The sequence below is a fragment of the Macaca thibetana genome, chromosome 2 (genome assembly GCF_024542745.1).
Source record: "Macaca thibetana thibetana isolate TM-01 chromosome 2, ASM2454274v1, whole genome shotgun sequence".
In the NCBI taxonomy this organism is placed as follows: Eukaryota; Metazoa; Chordata; class Mammalia; order Primates; family Cercopithecidae; genus Macaca; species Macaca thibetana.
Genome location: NC_065579.1, coordinates 145,610,785 through 145,625,343, shown reverse-complemented (window position 1 = coordinate 145,625,343; position 14,559 = coordinate 145,610,785). Strand labels below are relative to the sequence as shown.

The 14,559-nt window shown below is 46.3% G+C and overlaps 3 protein-coding genes across 3 annotated transcripts in view; 1 reads left to right on the top strand and 2 right to left on the bottom strand.

The window, feature by feature from the left end:
- Positions 1-14,559, bottom strand: part of MBD4 (methyl-CpG binding domain 4, DNA glycosylase) — a 332,365-nt gene that overhangs the window by 27,399 nt on the left and 290,407 nt on the right. The gene's annotated exons all lie outside the window — the stretch shown is intronic.
- The window catches only part of ISY1 (ISY1 splicing factor homolog), a 285,043-nt gene that overhangs the window by 32,513 nt on the left and 237,971 nt on the right, over positions 1-14,559 (bottom strand). The window lies entirely within an intron of this gene.
- COPG1 (COPI coat complex subunit gamma 1) overlaps positions 1-14,559 on the top strand; it is a 583,372-nt gene that overhangs the window by 451,608 nt on the left and 117,205 nt on the right. The window lies entirely within an intron of this gene.

Genomic DNA, 14,559 nt, shown 5'->3' with positions numbered 1-14,559 from the left:
CCGGCGCGCTCCGGCAGGCGGTCTTCCGGTAGCGCCAGCACGCGGCACCATCACACGCAGCTGTGGGATCGGGCTTGCGCAGAGAGACTGTAGGTTTTCGGACTCAGCCTGGGCGGCGGGTCTTAGCTCTCGAAACAGGCGGTGCGAAATGTCTTGCGTTCACTATCGGTAGTGCGGGAGCAGGCGGCGCTGGGCGCCGTTTTGTGGAAGGCTGAGTTTTCGCCGCTACTCTAATCCCACTGGCTTCCTTCTTGATTCTTCTGTGAGAGCAAATATCCCCTTTTGGAAATTACTGGACATCATCTCTGACTGCGACGAGGCATCTACGGCCCGGACAGCTCCCGTAGTGTGAGCTGGAGTGTGCGTCCTGCAGGAGTTGGAGCTGGCCAGGCTTCGTAAACTCCTTCACGTTTCCGTGTCACTTCTTAGGGCCATTTCTGGCTCGTCTGCTGGAATCGCGGGGCCTTTCAGAGCTGGACGATGCTTGAGGTCATCCTCTTTTAAAATAAAAATTTAAGTTCCAGGCAAACAGTGCCACTTAGGGGAGGAGGGTGGATGGAGAAGTGCTATCACTGTGTCCTGAGAACATTGCTGGGACCAGAGGATCCTTAGACAAGGACCAGGAAGACAGGAGAGGTCCCTAGTAGGAGACGTTCTGATGGTTACTCCCGCATGGTGTCAGCAGTGAGGGGAGCTGTGGTGGGGAATTCAGGTGAGGGCCCGCAGCAAATTCAGTTACAGCCGCTTTCCCCTTTCAAGCATGGTGCCTCAGCTGTAGGGACTCCCTCCACCACGGGACCTAACTAGTGATGGGCACCCTAGCAGCAGCCAGCAGGCACAAGCCAAAGAGAGAAGCAGCTGACATGTGGTTCGGGATAAGACAGGACAGGAAAAGTACTTAGTCACCAGAATCTCGTGCCTGAAATGTGACAAGTTTTAAGTGGGCATATGACCGCCCCACTACAGACCCCATCCTCCCACCTGTCTGGTTTATGATTTGTAATGGTCGGTGAGAATCGAGTCAAAGGGATGTGTGACATAGATGAAGCCATGACAAAAATACACATCCCTTGCCCTTTTCCTTTCTCTGCTGAGAGGTGTCCATGGGATCAGCCAACCTGAATTCAGAAATGGAAGTATTGTGAAGATGCCAGAGTCCCCCCCTCCCAGCTCTGCAACACTGAGCTCTGTAAAATGAGAAAAATAAAAACATGTCTTGTTAAGGCCTCTGCATCTGGGGGTCTTTTGTTCAAGCAGCTTAACTTTTACCTTAAATATCTGATCTCAAACAAGCAGGGTCATTCCTCACTCAAATGAGACCTTCTCAACATGTCCATACCGCCTTTATCCATTAAGTCCCTGACTCTAGGATGCAGAGATCACATATTAACAGGATTCAAGAGGTGTTACCTATGTTGTCCTAGCATCTGCTCCCCCTACTCACTTATCTCAGTTCCATTTGGGTAGCCCTCTGGTTGTAGGGAAGGGAACTGCAACCCCAGCTTTAAGTATGGATCAAGCACTAGATTAAGCTATTCCATCCATCCCATCTCCTTAGGCATAGTGACTGGCGGACTTAAGACCCAAGCTGACCTAGTCAGAATGGGTCTTGAGACTTGCTTGCAATGCTGGAGAAAATACATCCTGCTGGATGTCAACAAAAGGTAATATCAACTGTCAGCCACTTAAGAGCTCAGGAGACAAGATTTAGTGTTTGGTGACATCATTGGGTGGATGAGAATAAGGCTTTGCCTCCAGCCCACTTAAATATTTAGTTATGTGAAGATTTATGTAAAATTCTTTAGGGTTGCAACAAATAGTCAGACCTATCTTGCCAGTCTGCTAAATGGCCTTCCTTTCTCTGCTCCCACTGATCTTGCCTTTGTTTGTGCTGCTCCTTTTGCCTGTAGCACCCCTTCCTTTATCCCCCTGCCACTTGAGACAGTTTAGACATCTGGGATTCCAATCCCAACTATGATCTGTCATTGGATCACATCACTAATCCTAAAGCAGCAGTTGTAAACTTCTGGCCAGCAGGCTGGATTTGGCCAACAAAGCTGCTATGATTTACATCAGGTTACAAAAATTAGAAAATCTCACATACAGATGCTGATGTGAGACGACATTGAGCCTACATTCCTGAACAGCAACCGCACAGGTGAAAAAAAATCTGGTTTTATTAGTTCATGTGTTTTAAGTGGCATAGAATAATGTCATACATCAAATTGGGTGAAAAAAACTAGTATTAAAAAGATATTTTCCAGCTTCAGGCAGGACTTTTGCCTAACATTCATATATATGTCCCCTAGCATCCATGTAAGTGCCTCAAATGTTGTCCTCCACTAAACGTGGATTCACGGGAGAGCAGGTATGGCAGGGAGAAAAACAGCCCCCCAAAATGTCCACATCCTAATCTCTGAAACCTGTTAGTATGTTACCTTACATGGCAAAAGGGATTTAGCAGGTGCAGTTAAGAAGCTTGAGATAGGACCCGGTGCTGTGCCTCATGCCTGTAATCCTAGCACTTTGGGAGACTGAGCCGGGCGGATCACCTGAGGTCACTAGTTCAAGACCAGCCTGTCCAACATGGTGAAACCTCATCTCTACTAAAAATACAAAAATCAGCTGGACACAGCGGTGAATGCCTGTAATCCCAGCTACTCAGGAGGCTAAGGCAGGAGAATCGCTTGAACCCAGGAGGTGGAGGTTGCAGGGAGCTCAGATCACGCCACTGCACTCCAGCCTGAGCAACAGAGTGAGACTCTGCCTAAAAAAAAAAAAAAAAAAAAAAAAAAAAAAATTTGAGGCCAGGCGCGGCTGTTCACACCTGTAATCCCAGCACTTTGGGAGGCTGACGCAGGCAGATCACCTGAGATCAGGAGTTTGAGACCAGTCTGACCAATATGATGAAACCCTGGCTCTACAAAAAATACAAAAATTAGCTGGGTGCAGTGGCGGGCACCTGTAATCCCAGCTACTCAGGAGACGGAGGCAGGAGAATGGCGTGAACCTGGAAAGCGGAGCTTGCAGTGAGCTGAGATCGCGCCACTGCATTCCAGCCTGTGCAACAGAGCAAAACTTCGTCTCAAAAAACAAAACAAAACACAACAAAAAACCACAAGATGGGGTCCAAAGTTCAGAATCAGAGGAGATGTGACGAAGTTGATGCTGGAGTGACATGGACGTGAGCCAAAGAATCCAGAAAGTCTCTGGAAGCTGGAAAATGCAAGGAAAAAGATTCTTCCCTAGAGCTCCAGAAGGAAAATAGCCCTGCTGACACCTTTAGTCCCATAAGACCTATTTCTGACTTCCAGAACTATAAAGAACTGGTACTGTTCTAAACCACAAAGTTTGTGGTAGGTTGTTAAAGCAACAATATGAAATATGGATTTTGGTACCTCCAAGTGGGATGCTTCTCTAACAAATACCTAACAGTGTTGAAGTGGCTTTGGAATTGGGCACTGGGCAGAGGCTGGAGAATTCTGATGACAGAAAAAGCCTAGAATGCCTTAATTATTTGTAGAAGTATGGGTTAGCAACTCTGCTAGTGAGGACTCTGAAGGAAATGAAAAGCACAATAGAGGAAGTGCGCGATGACTCACACCTGTAATCCCAGCACTTTGGGTGGCTGAGGTGGGAGGATGGTTTGAGCCCAGGAGTTCAAGACCAGCCTGGGCAACATAGGAAGACCCCATCTCTAAAAAAAAAAAAATTATTTATTTATTTATTTTATTTATTTATTTATTTATTTTGAGACAGAGTCTCGCTCAGTCGCCCAGGCTGGAGTGCAGTGGCGCAATCTCAGCTCACTGCAAACTCGCCTCCCAGGTTCACGCCATTCTCCTGCCTGAGCCTCAAGAGTAGCTGAGACTACAGGTGCCCGCCCCCACACCCAGCTAATTTTTTTGTATTTTTAGTAGAGACAGGGTTTCTCCGTGTTAGCCAGGATCTCCTGACCTCATGATCCACCCACCTTGGCCTCCCAAAGTGCTTGTGATTACAGGCGTGAGCCACTGCACCCGGCTACAAAAAAAATTTAAAAGTTAGCCATACATGGTGGCTTGCCTGTGGTCCCAACTCCTCGGGAGGCTGAACTGGGAAGTTACTTGAGCACAGGTAGTCAAGGCTGCAGTGACCTGTGATTGCACCACTGCACTCCAGTCTGGGATAGAGAGACCCTGTCTAAAAAAAAAGGAAAATGTAATAGAACATACAGTGTTAAAGAATATGTAAATCATCATAACGACTGTTAATAGAAATATGGACATTAACAATACTGCTGGGGGCCAAGCGCTGTGGCTCATACTTATAATCCCAGCACTTTGGGAAGCCGAGACAGGCAGATCACGAGGTCAGGAGTTCGAGCCCAGCCTGGCCAACATGGTGAAACCCCATCTCTACTAAAAATACAAAAATTAGCCGGGCGTGGTGACGGATGCCTGTAACCCCAGCTACTCGGGAGGCTGAGGCAGGAGAATCGCTTGAACACAGGAGGCAGGGGTAGCAGTGAGCCAAGACTGCGCCATTACACTCCAGCCTGGGCGACAGAGCAAGACTCCATCTCGAGGAAAAAAAAAAAAATTCCTGCTGGTGAGGGCTCAGAAGGAAGTGAGGAGCATGCTACTGGAAACAGGAGGAAAGGGAGTCCTCAAATAGTGGGAGAAACTGAGCTGAATTGTGTCCTACAGTTATGCGGAGAGCAGAACTTGTAAACAATAAACTTGGATATTTAGCTGGGGAGGTTTTCTGGTTTCTTCCTACTGCTTATATAAAATGCAAAAGAAAAGAGAGAAGTTGAGGGGAGAACTATTAAGCCAAAAGGAACCGATACTTGATTTGGGAAATTTTCAGCCTTCCATATAGCAAAAGATGCTAAAATTAGGGGATTCACTGCAAAGAATGTGTGCTCTGGAGGAAAAGCCAAAGGTGCAGTTGTACAACCTTTTTCTAGTGCCTCAGAAGAGTCAAAAGATCAGAATATTCATTCATACTGCGGGCTCTTTGAAGAGACTAGGCAACTGACACAGCTATCTCAGCAGAAACCAGAAACAGATATGAGATTATCCCATCTGTCTGTAGAGGAGCCTCCTGTTTGTCTAATGGAATTAATTCCCACGACACACAAAGGAGGCTCACAAGGTTCTTCAGAGAATTTTATACCAGCAGAAACACTGCCAGCTCGGACTATGAGAAAAAGGACAAAATGTAAGAAAAGGCTTGAGCCTGAGGATATCCTCAGGTGGAGCTGATGAGATGTACATGAGATATTACTCCACACCCCCCACCCCAGTTACCAAAGATTTTACAAAAGTATCAGTGGGCTGATACTTTGGGTAATTTGGAATAGAATACATGCATTTTATATGTGAAATGGATGTGAAACTTTGGGGGCCAGAAGCCAGACAGAACAGTACCCTCCCAAAGATGTAAATATTCTAATCCCCCAAACCTGTGTACATGCAAAAGGACCTTATAGATGTGACTAAATTATAACATCAATAGGAAAGTAACAGTTGTTGATTCCTTGAAGCAAGAAAAAAAGTCTGAATGGATCCTGGAGCATTCTGTTCTTAGCAGAAAACAAGAATGTGACAATTTGAGCATAAAATAATAATTTGTAAATGACAATGAGTTTATAATTTTGCTAAATTAACAACTACTAGTCCTGGCTAACACAGTGAAACCCCGTCTCTACTAAAAATACAAAAATTAGCCAGGCGTGGTGGCAGCCACCTAGCCACCTGTAATCCCAGCTACTCGGGAGGCTGAGGCAGGAGAATGGTGTGAACCCGGGAGGCAGAGCATGAAGTGAGTCAAGATCACACCACTGCACTCCAGCCTAGGCAACAGAGCAAGACTCCGTCTCAAAAACAAAAACAAAAACAAACAACTATATGGGCCAGGCGTGGTGGCTCATTCCTGTAATCCCAGCACTTGGGGAGGCCAAGGTGGGTGGATCACCTGAGGTTAGGAGTTCGAGACCAGCCTGGCCAACATGGTGAAACTCCATCTCTACTAAAAGTACAAAAATTAGCCAGGCTTGGTGGCAGGTACCTGTAATCCCAGCTACTCAGGAGGCTGAGGTGGGAAAATCACTTGAACCTGGGAGGCAGAGGTTGCAGTGAGCCGAGATCGCACCATTGAACTGCAGCCTGGGTGACAAGAGCAAGACTCCGTCTACCAAAAAAAAATAAAAATTAAAAAAAAAAAAAAAAGGCCTGAACACCCCCTATGGCCTAATGTTAAAAAATAATATTCTAACAGCCAGTTAGCTATAGTCAGATGCCACCAATTAAATAGAGGGTCTAACATTGGAGCCAATGAGTCATGATGATACATGGTAGGCAGAGACCAGAGATTTTTTTTTTTTTTTGAGACGGAGTCTCACTCTGTAGCCCAGGCTGGAGTGCAGTGGCGCAATCTTGGCTCACTGCAAGCTCCGCCTCCCGGGTTCCGGCTTCACACCATCCTCCTGCCTCAGCCTCCCGAGTAGCTGGGACTACAGGTGCCCGCCACCATGCTCGGCTAATTTTTTGTATTTTTAGTACAGACGGGGTTTCACCGTGTTAGCCAGGATGGTCTCCATCTCCTGACCTCATCATCTGCCCGTGTTGGCCTCCCAAAGTGCTGGGATTACAGGCATGAGCCACTGCGCCCGGCCAGACCAGAGATTTTATGAACACTTTGTTTCTGGGAAAAAGGGCTCATAGGTTTAAAATGTGTTGGAAAGAGATCAAGACATCCATCACGTAGTAATGTACTAAGGAAAACTGTTATGAAAAGGGATTCAGCCCCACTTCTAGCAGCTCAAGTTTGAAATACCTTTGGGCAACGATCTTCTGTGTCCCAGACTAGGGTCCTAGCAGCCAAACAACCAGAAACTACCGCCACGATGATCTGAGATAGCATTCTACCCAGCACTCTGGGAGGTGAGGCAGGAGGACTGCTTGAGCCCTGGAGTTTGAGACCAGCCTGGGCAACAGAGCAAGACTCTGCCTCGAAAAAAAAAAAAAAAAAAAAAATATATATATATATATATATATATATAAAATAGGCGGGCCAGGCAAGGTGGCTCATGCCTGTAATCCTAGCACTTTGGGAGGCCAAGTCGGGCGGATCACCTGAGGTCAGGAGTTCAAGATCAGCCTGGCCAACATGGTGAAACCCTGTCTCTACTAAAAATATAAGAATTAGCCAGATGTGCTGGCAGGCACCTGTAATCCCAGCTACTCAGGAGCCTGAGATAGGAGAATCGCTTGAACCCGGGAGGCGGAGGTTGCAGTGAGCCGAGATCGCGCCATTGCACTCCAGCCTGGGCAACAAGAGTGAAACTCCATCTCAAAAAAAATAAAATTAAATTAAATTAAATTAAAAAGTAGGCTAGGCGCGGTGACTCACGCCTGTAATCCCAGCACTTTGGGAGGCCGAAGCAGGTGGATCACCTGAGGTCAGGATTTCAAGACCAGCCTGGCCAACACGGTGAAACCCTGCCTCCACTGAAAATACAAAAATTAGGCTGGGTGCGGTGGCTCACGCCTGTAATCCCAGCACTTTGGGAGGCCGAGGCGGGCGGATCACAAGGTCAGGAGATCGAGACCACGGTGAAACTCCGTCTCTACTAAAAATACAAAAAATTAGCCGGGCGTGGTGGCAGGCGCCTGTAGTCCCAGCTACTCAGGAGGCTGAGGCAGGAGAATGGCGTGAACCCGGGAGGCGGAGCTTGCAGTGAGCCGAGATCGCGCCACTGCCTGGGCGACAGCGCGAGACTCTGTCTCAAAAAAAAAAAAAAAGAAAATACAAAAATTAGCCGGGCGTGGTGGCACACACCTGTTAATCCCAGCTACTTGGGAGGCTGAGGTGGGAGAATCACTTGAACCCAGGAGGCGGAGGTTGCAGTGAGCCGAGATACCACCAACTGCATTCCACCTGGGGCAAGTGAGCAAGATTCCGTCTCAAAAAAAAAAAAAAAAAAAAAAATTAGCCAGGCTTGGTGGTGGGCACCTGTAATCCCAGCTACTGGGGAGGCTGAGGCAGGAGAATCACTTGAACCCAAGAGGCAGAGGTTGCAGTAAGCTGAGATAGTGCCATTGCACTCCAGCTTGGGCAACAGAGCGAGACTCTGTCTCAAAAAAAAATAAAAATTAAAAAAAGGAAAAAATATATAAAATAAAGCATTTTCTTTTCAGCCCAATAAGTATTAACACCAAGGTATAAAAATGTAATCTAAAATGGAAATCTTTAGGAAGATGTCTCATTGAAAAACCACAAAGGTATAAGAAAAACTTTACTTATAAGATACATAACCTCTGTATTTGCAGGATGTTTCTATTTCAAAATTTCAAAGCCAAATTAAATTTCTAGTCACTTTAAATTGTAAACGAATTTGGAATCAAGACGCCCCTCAAAAAATCTTTGTTTTGTTTTGTTTTTGAGACAGAGTCTCACTCTTAGTCCAGGAAGGAGTACAGTGGCACAATCTCGGCTCACTGCAACCTCCACCCCCCAGGTTCAAGAGATTCTCCTACCTCAGCCTCTGGAGTAGCTGGGACTGCATCACCACATCAGGGGTTTTGTTGTTTTTGTTTTGAGATGGAGTTTTGCTCTTGTTGCCCAGACTGGAGTGCAATGGCACGATCTTGGCTCACCACAACCTCCGCCTCCTGGGTTCAAGTGATGCTCCTGCCTCAGCCTCCTAAGTAGCTGGGATTACAGGAATGTGCAACCACACCAGGCTAATTTTGCATTTTTCGTAGAGACAGAGTTTCTCCATGTTGGTTAGGCTGGCCTCGAACTCCCGACCTCAGGTGATCCACCCGCCTTGGCCTCCCCAAGTGTTGGGATTACAGGTGTGAGCCACCGCGCCTGGCCATGTCAGGCTCATTTTTATATTTTTAGTAGAGACAGGATTTCACCACGTTTTGCAGGCTGGTCTGGAAATCCCGACCTCAAGTGATACAACTGCCTGGCCCTCCCAAAGTGCTGGGATTACAGGCGTTCGAGACCAGTCTGGCTAACATGGCAAAACCCTATCTCTACTAAAAATATAAGTATTAGTGGGGTGTGGTGGCACACGCCTATAATCCCAGCTACTTGGGAGGCTGAGGCAGGGGAATTACTTGAACCTGGGAGGTGGAGGTTGCAGTGAGCTGAGACCAGGCTACTGCACTCCAGCCTGGAAGACAGAGTGAGACCCTGTCTCAAAAATAAATAAAAATTAATACTAAACAAAGTTTAAAGTAATAGACTGCTCCCTTTACCCATCTATCCACAGTTAAGGGGAGCCTCTTATAGGGACATACACATAGCTTCTTCCCCAGTTCCTGACACCACCATCCCCTCTATTTCCTAGCTGAGCAACTTCAGTCATCTCTAACACAATCAGCCTGCTCCCAAAGGACCTTGAGTTAGAGGCCATATGTTTAAACATGTCCCTGAATTAAACCAGGCCTATTTCTATTTTGCCAAATATGCTGAGGTACTCCTCTCATGTGGCAAGAGAAACGCAAAGAACCTGGTGGCACTACAGGAAGAGTTTCAATAAAAATAATAGTAGAAAATACTAAGTCAAACTACCATATGACCCAGCAATTCCACTACTGGGTATATGGCCAAAAGAAAGGAAATCAATGTCGAAAAGTTATCTGTAGCCCCATGTTTACTGTAGCACTGTTAACAATAGCCGATATACACATCAACCTAAGTGCCCATCAGTAGATGAACGGCTAAAGAAAAATGTGTAGGCCGGGCACGGTGGCTTACGCCTGTAATTCCAGCACTTCGGGAGGCCGAGGCGAGCAGATCACGAGGTCAGGAGATGGAGACCATCCTGGCTAACACGGTGAAACCCCGTCTCTACTAAAAATACAAAAAATTAGCCGGGCGTGGTGGCCGGCACCTGTAATCCCAGCTACTGGGGAGGCTGAGGCAGGAGAACGGCGTGAATCCAGGAGGCGGAGCTTGCAGTGAGCCCAGATCACACCACTGCACTCCAGCCTGGACGACAGGGCGAGACTCCGTCTCAAAAAAAAAATGTGGTATATGTACACAATGGAGTATTATTCAGCCACTAAAAAGAATGAAAATCTATCATGTACAGCAACATGGATGGAACTAGAGGCCATTAAGTGAAATAAGCCAAGCAGAAAAAGACAAATATCACAAGTCACTCATGGAACTAAAAAGAGGATCTCAAAGATACAGTAGACTGAGGCTGGGAAAGGTAGGAAAGGAAGATGAAGAGAAACTGATAAATGGGCACAAATGTAGTTTGATAGACTAAAACATAGTGTTAGATTACAATTATCTACCATACATTAGAATCTACCTAAAGGAGACAAGTTTTCTGTTTTTTTGTTTGTTTGTTTTTGAGACAGAGTCTCACTCTGTCGTTCATGCTGGAGTGCAGTGCACTGCAACCTCTGCCTCCCAGGTTCAAGTGATTCTCCTGCCTCAGCCTCCTAGGTAGCTGGGATTATAGGCGCATGCCACCACATCTGGCTAATTTTTGTATTTTCAGTGGAGGCAGGGTTTCTCTATGTTGGTCAGGCCAGTCTCAAACACTTGACCTCAGATGATCCACCCGCCTTGGCCTCCCAAAGTGTTGGGATTATAGGCGTGAGCCAAAGCGCCCAGCTTTTTTTCTTTTTTTGAGACGGAGTCCGTGTCACCCAGGCTGGAGTGCAGTGGTACGATCTTGAATCACTGCAAGCTCCGCCTCCCAGGTTCACGACGTTCTCTTGCCTCAGCCTCCCGAGTAACTGGGACTACAGGCGCCTGCCACCATGCCCAGCTAATTTTTTGTATTTTTAGTAGAGATGGGGTTTCACCGTGTTAGCCAGGATGGTCTCGATTTCCTGACCTCGTGATCCGCCCGCTTCGGCTTCCCAAAGTGCTGGGATTACAGTCATGAGCCACCGTGCCCGGCCAAGTGCCCAGCTTTTTCTTGACAGGAATCTCACTGTCACCCACGCTGGAGTCAACGGCACGATCTCAGCTCACTGCAACCGCTGCCTCCCAGGTTCAAGCAATTCTCCTGCCTCAGCCTCCCGAGCAGCTGGGACTACAGGTATGCACCACCACACCTGGCTAATTTTTGGATCTTTAGTAGAGACAGGGTTTCACGTTGTTGGCCAGGCTGGTCTCGAACTCCTGATCTCAGGGTATCCACCAGCCTCAGCCTGTAATCCCAGCTACTAGGGGGGCTGAGGCAGGAGGATAGCGTGAACCTGGGAGGCGGAGGTTGCCGTGAGCAGAGATTGTGCCACTGCACTCCAGCCTGGGAAACGGGCAAGACTCTGTCAAAAAAAAAAAAAGGAAGGGAGGGAGGGAGGGAAGGACGGACAAACAGACAGGAGGACAGTAAGGAAAAAAGAAAAGAAAAGAAAGAGCGCACATTAATTCCTGGGAGTCTTCTCCCCTGGGCTTGCATTTTAAAGGATTTAGAATTCTTCCATTAAAAGTTCCTCATAACTGAAGTCATCCAGGGTATCTATCATCCATGGCTCTCAAACCGTAAAAACCACTTAGTACAAGATTAATGAGGAAGTTCATGATGAATGGACAAAACTAAAATCACTGAACACACTGATCATGCTTATGATCACCGAAACTAAAACCTGACATTTTGCACCTCTTGATATGATGCAACAGGAAGCACACTGCATCTCCTATGATATATTCTTGTCTAAAACAAAGAAAAAGAGGTCGGGTGCAGTGGCTCACACCTGTAATCCTAGCACTCTGGGAGGCCAAAGCAGGTGGATCGCTTTTAGTCCAGGGTTTGAGACCAGTCTGGCCAACATAGGGAAACCCCAACTCTACTAAAAATACAAAAGTTAGCCAGGTATATTGCTTGAACCCAGGAGGTGGAGGTTGCAGTGAGCCAAGATCGTGCTCCCACAGCACTCTAGCCTTGGAAACAGAGCGAGATTCCTATGCAAAAAAATAAAAAAATAGCCTGCCGTGGTGGCAAGGCACCTGTAATCCCAGCCACTTGGGAGGCTGAGGCGGAAGAATCACTTCAGAATCAGAGGTTGTAATGAGCCAAAATAGAGCCACTGCACTCCGACCTGGGCAACAGGGCAAGACTCTGTCTCAAAAAAAAAAAAAAAAAAAAAAAAGAACTTTTATCTATATATATGTTTGTATATATGTAAAATCAACCTTCTGATTCTACCACTTTACAAAAACCACGGGGGTTAAAAATCATGTGAAACAATGTCACAATGATATAATCAGCCAAATATAGGTCATAGGATCAACCTCAGGTTTTCTTCAGTAAAGACAGGAAAACTGTTAGAGACTTAGACACGTAAGAGACATTACGAAATACATGTATAGAGAGCATTTGGATCCAGATTCGAAGAAACAAATTAGAAAAATTATTTTCATCAAGTGAAGAAAATTAGACAGACTAAGTTATGCATGCTACTAAAGAATTACATTAGGCTGGACACAGTGGCTCTTGCGTATAATTCCAGCACTTTCGGAGGTCAAGGGAGCAGGATCACTTTAGGCCAGTAGTTTGAGAGCAACCCAGGCAACACAGCAAGACCTCATCTCTTTTTTTTTTTTGGAGGCAGAGTCTCTCGCTATCCCCCAGGCTAGAGTGCAGTGGTGCGATCTCGACTCACTGCAACCTCCACCTCCCGGGTTCAAGTGATTCTTCTGCCTCAGCCTCCTGAGTAGCTGGGATTACAGGTGGCTGCCACCATGCCCCACTGATTTTTGTATTTTCAGTAGAGATGGGGTTTCGCCCTGTTGGCCAGACTGGTGCTGAACTCCTGACCTCAGGAGATCTATCCGCCTTCGCCTCCCAAAGTGCTGGGATTACAAGCGTGAGCCATGGTGCCAGGCTGCAAGACCTCATCTCTACAAAAAATTAAAAAATTAGCCGGGCTTGGTGGCACACACCTGTAGTCCCAGCTAGGCGGCTGAAGTGGGAGGATCCCTTGAGCCCAGGAATTGAAGGTTACAGGGAGCTATGGTTCAGTCACTGCACTCCAGCCTGGATGCTCATAGCAAGACTGTCCAAAAAAAAAAAAAAAAGGCAAAAACTTTAAGCTGAACCTAATAATTTAGCCTCTAGACCAGGAAACAGAGATAAAGAGAAACAAGTTAAATGATACCCTAAGGAAACCAGTAAATAGAGGACATTCAAAAAAACTGTTGTAGCCTCCTAACACTTAAGTTAGGAGAGTAAGGCAAACTAAAGAAACCAATTAACCTGGACGGGCACAGGGGCTCACGCCTGTAATCCCAGCACTTTGGGGGGCTGAAGTGGGCAGATCACTTGAGTCAGGAGTTAAGAGACCAGCCTGGCCAACAGGGTAAAACCTGTCTCTACTAAAAAAATTAGCTGGGCTTGGTGGCGGGCACCTGTAATCTCAGCTTCTCAGGAGGCTGAGGCACGAGAATTGCTTGAACCAGCGAGGTGGAGGTTGCAGTGGGCAGAGATCATGCCACTGAGCTCCAGCCTGGGCAACAGAGCAAGACTCCTTCTTAAAATAAGAAAAAGAAACACATTAACCTAATGCAACTCATAAACACTGACTGGATCCTGGTTTGGAAAGAGTAGCTACATAACACTTTTTAGACACTATTATGCTATTTGAATATAGTATATCAGACACTAGGGAATAATGTTTAGATGCATTATGATAATGGTATTGTGGTAACAATAACATCTTATGCATGATAAAGGGAAGTGTCATGTCTATAACTTTCAGACTATTGTTAAACCTAGAGGGAGAGAACACATAGGTGTTCATTGCACAGATTTCTTTTTTGAGATGGTCTGTTCCCCAGAATGGAGTGCAATGGTGCCAATTTTGGCTCACTGCAACCTCTGCCTCCCTGTTCGAGGTACTCTCCTGCCTCAGCCTCCTGAGTAGCTGAGAATCAAGGCACATGACAGCACACCCAGCTAATTTTTGTATTTTCAGAAGAGACGGGGTTTCCCCATGTTGGCCAGGCTGGTCTCGAACTCCTGACCTCATGATCCACCCGTCTTGGCTTCCCAAAGTGCTGGAATAACAGGTGTAAGCCACCACGCCCAGCATGACTCCTTTTAATTAGCTGGATTTCTCTGTAAAATACACATTTTCATGCGTTGCATTTGCTTTCCAGTCATCAAGGTCAACGCAAATAAATTTTTATCTTATAAAGGAACACTTTGTGGTCTCCTGTGAATAGGTCCTTAATTATGTGTTTCAAAAGGTCTCAAAAGGCAACAAATTCAGCACAAGGAATGAGTGCATTAAGCAAAGGGAGTTCTAAATTTTAACCAACCCACTTCACTTTTTCCCTTCCCAACACACAAAGATGTGATTAACACATGAGAAATTATTATTAACACTAAGTTGACCTAAAGAGCCATAACAACATATCCCATTTACTATGTTTTAGGTTTTCCTACATGAGGCCCAGAATTTGGGGGGAAATAACTCCATGTGCACACCAGCCCCCAAACCTCATTTAACAGTGATGCCTTCGAAAATGTCTTTCCCCCAAACCTCATTTAACAGTGATGCCTTCGAAAACAATTTTCCTTATGCTGTT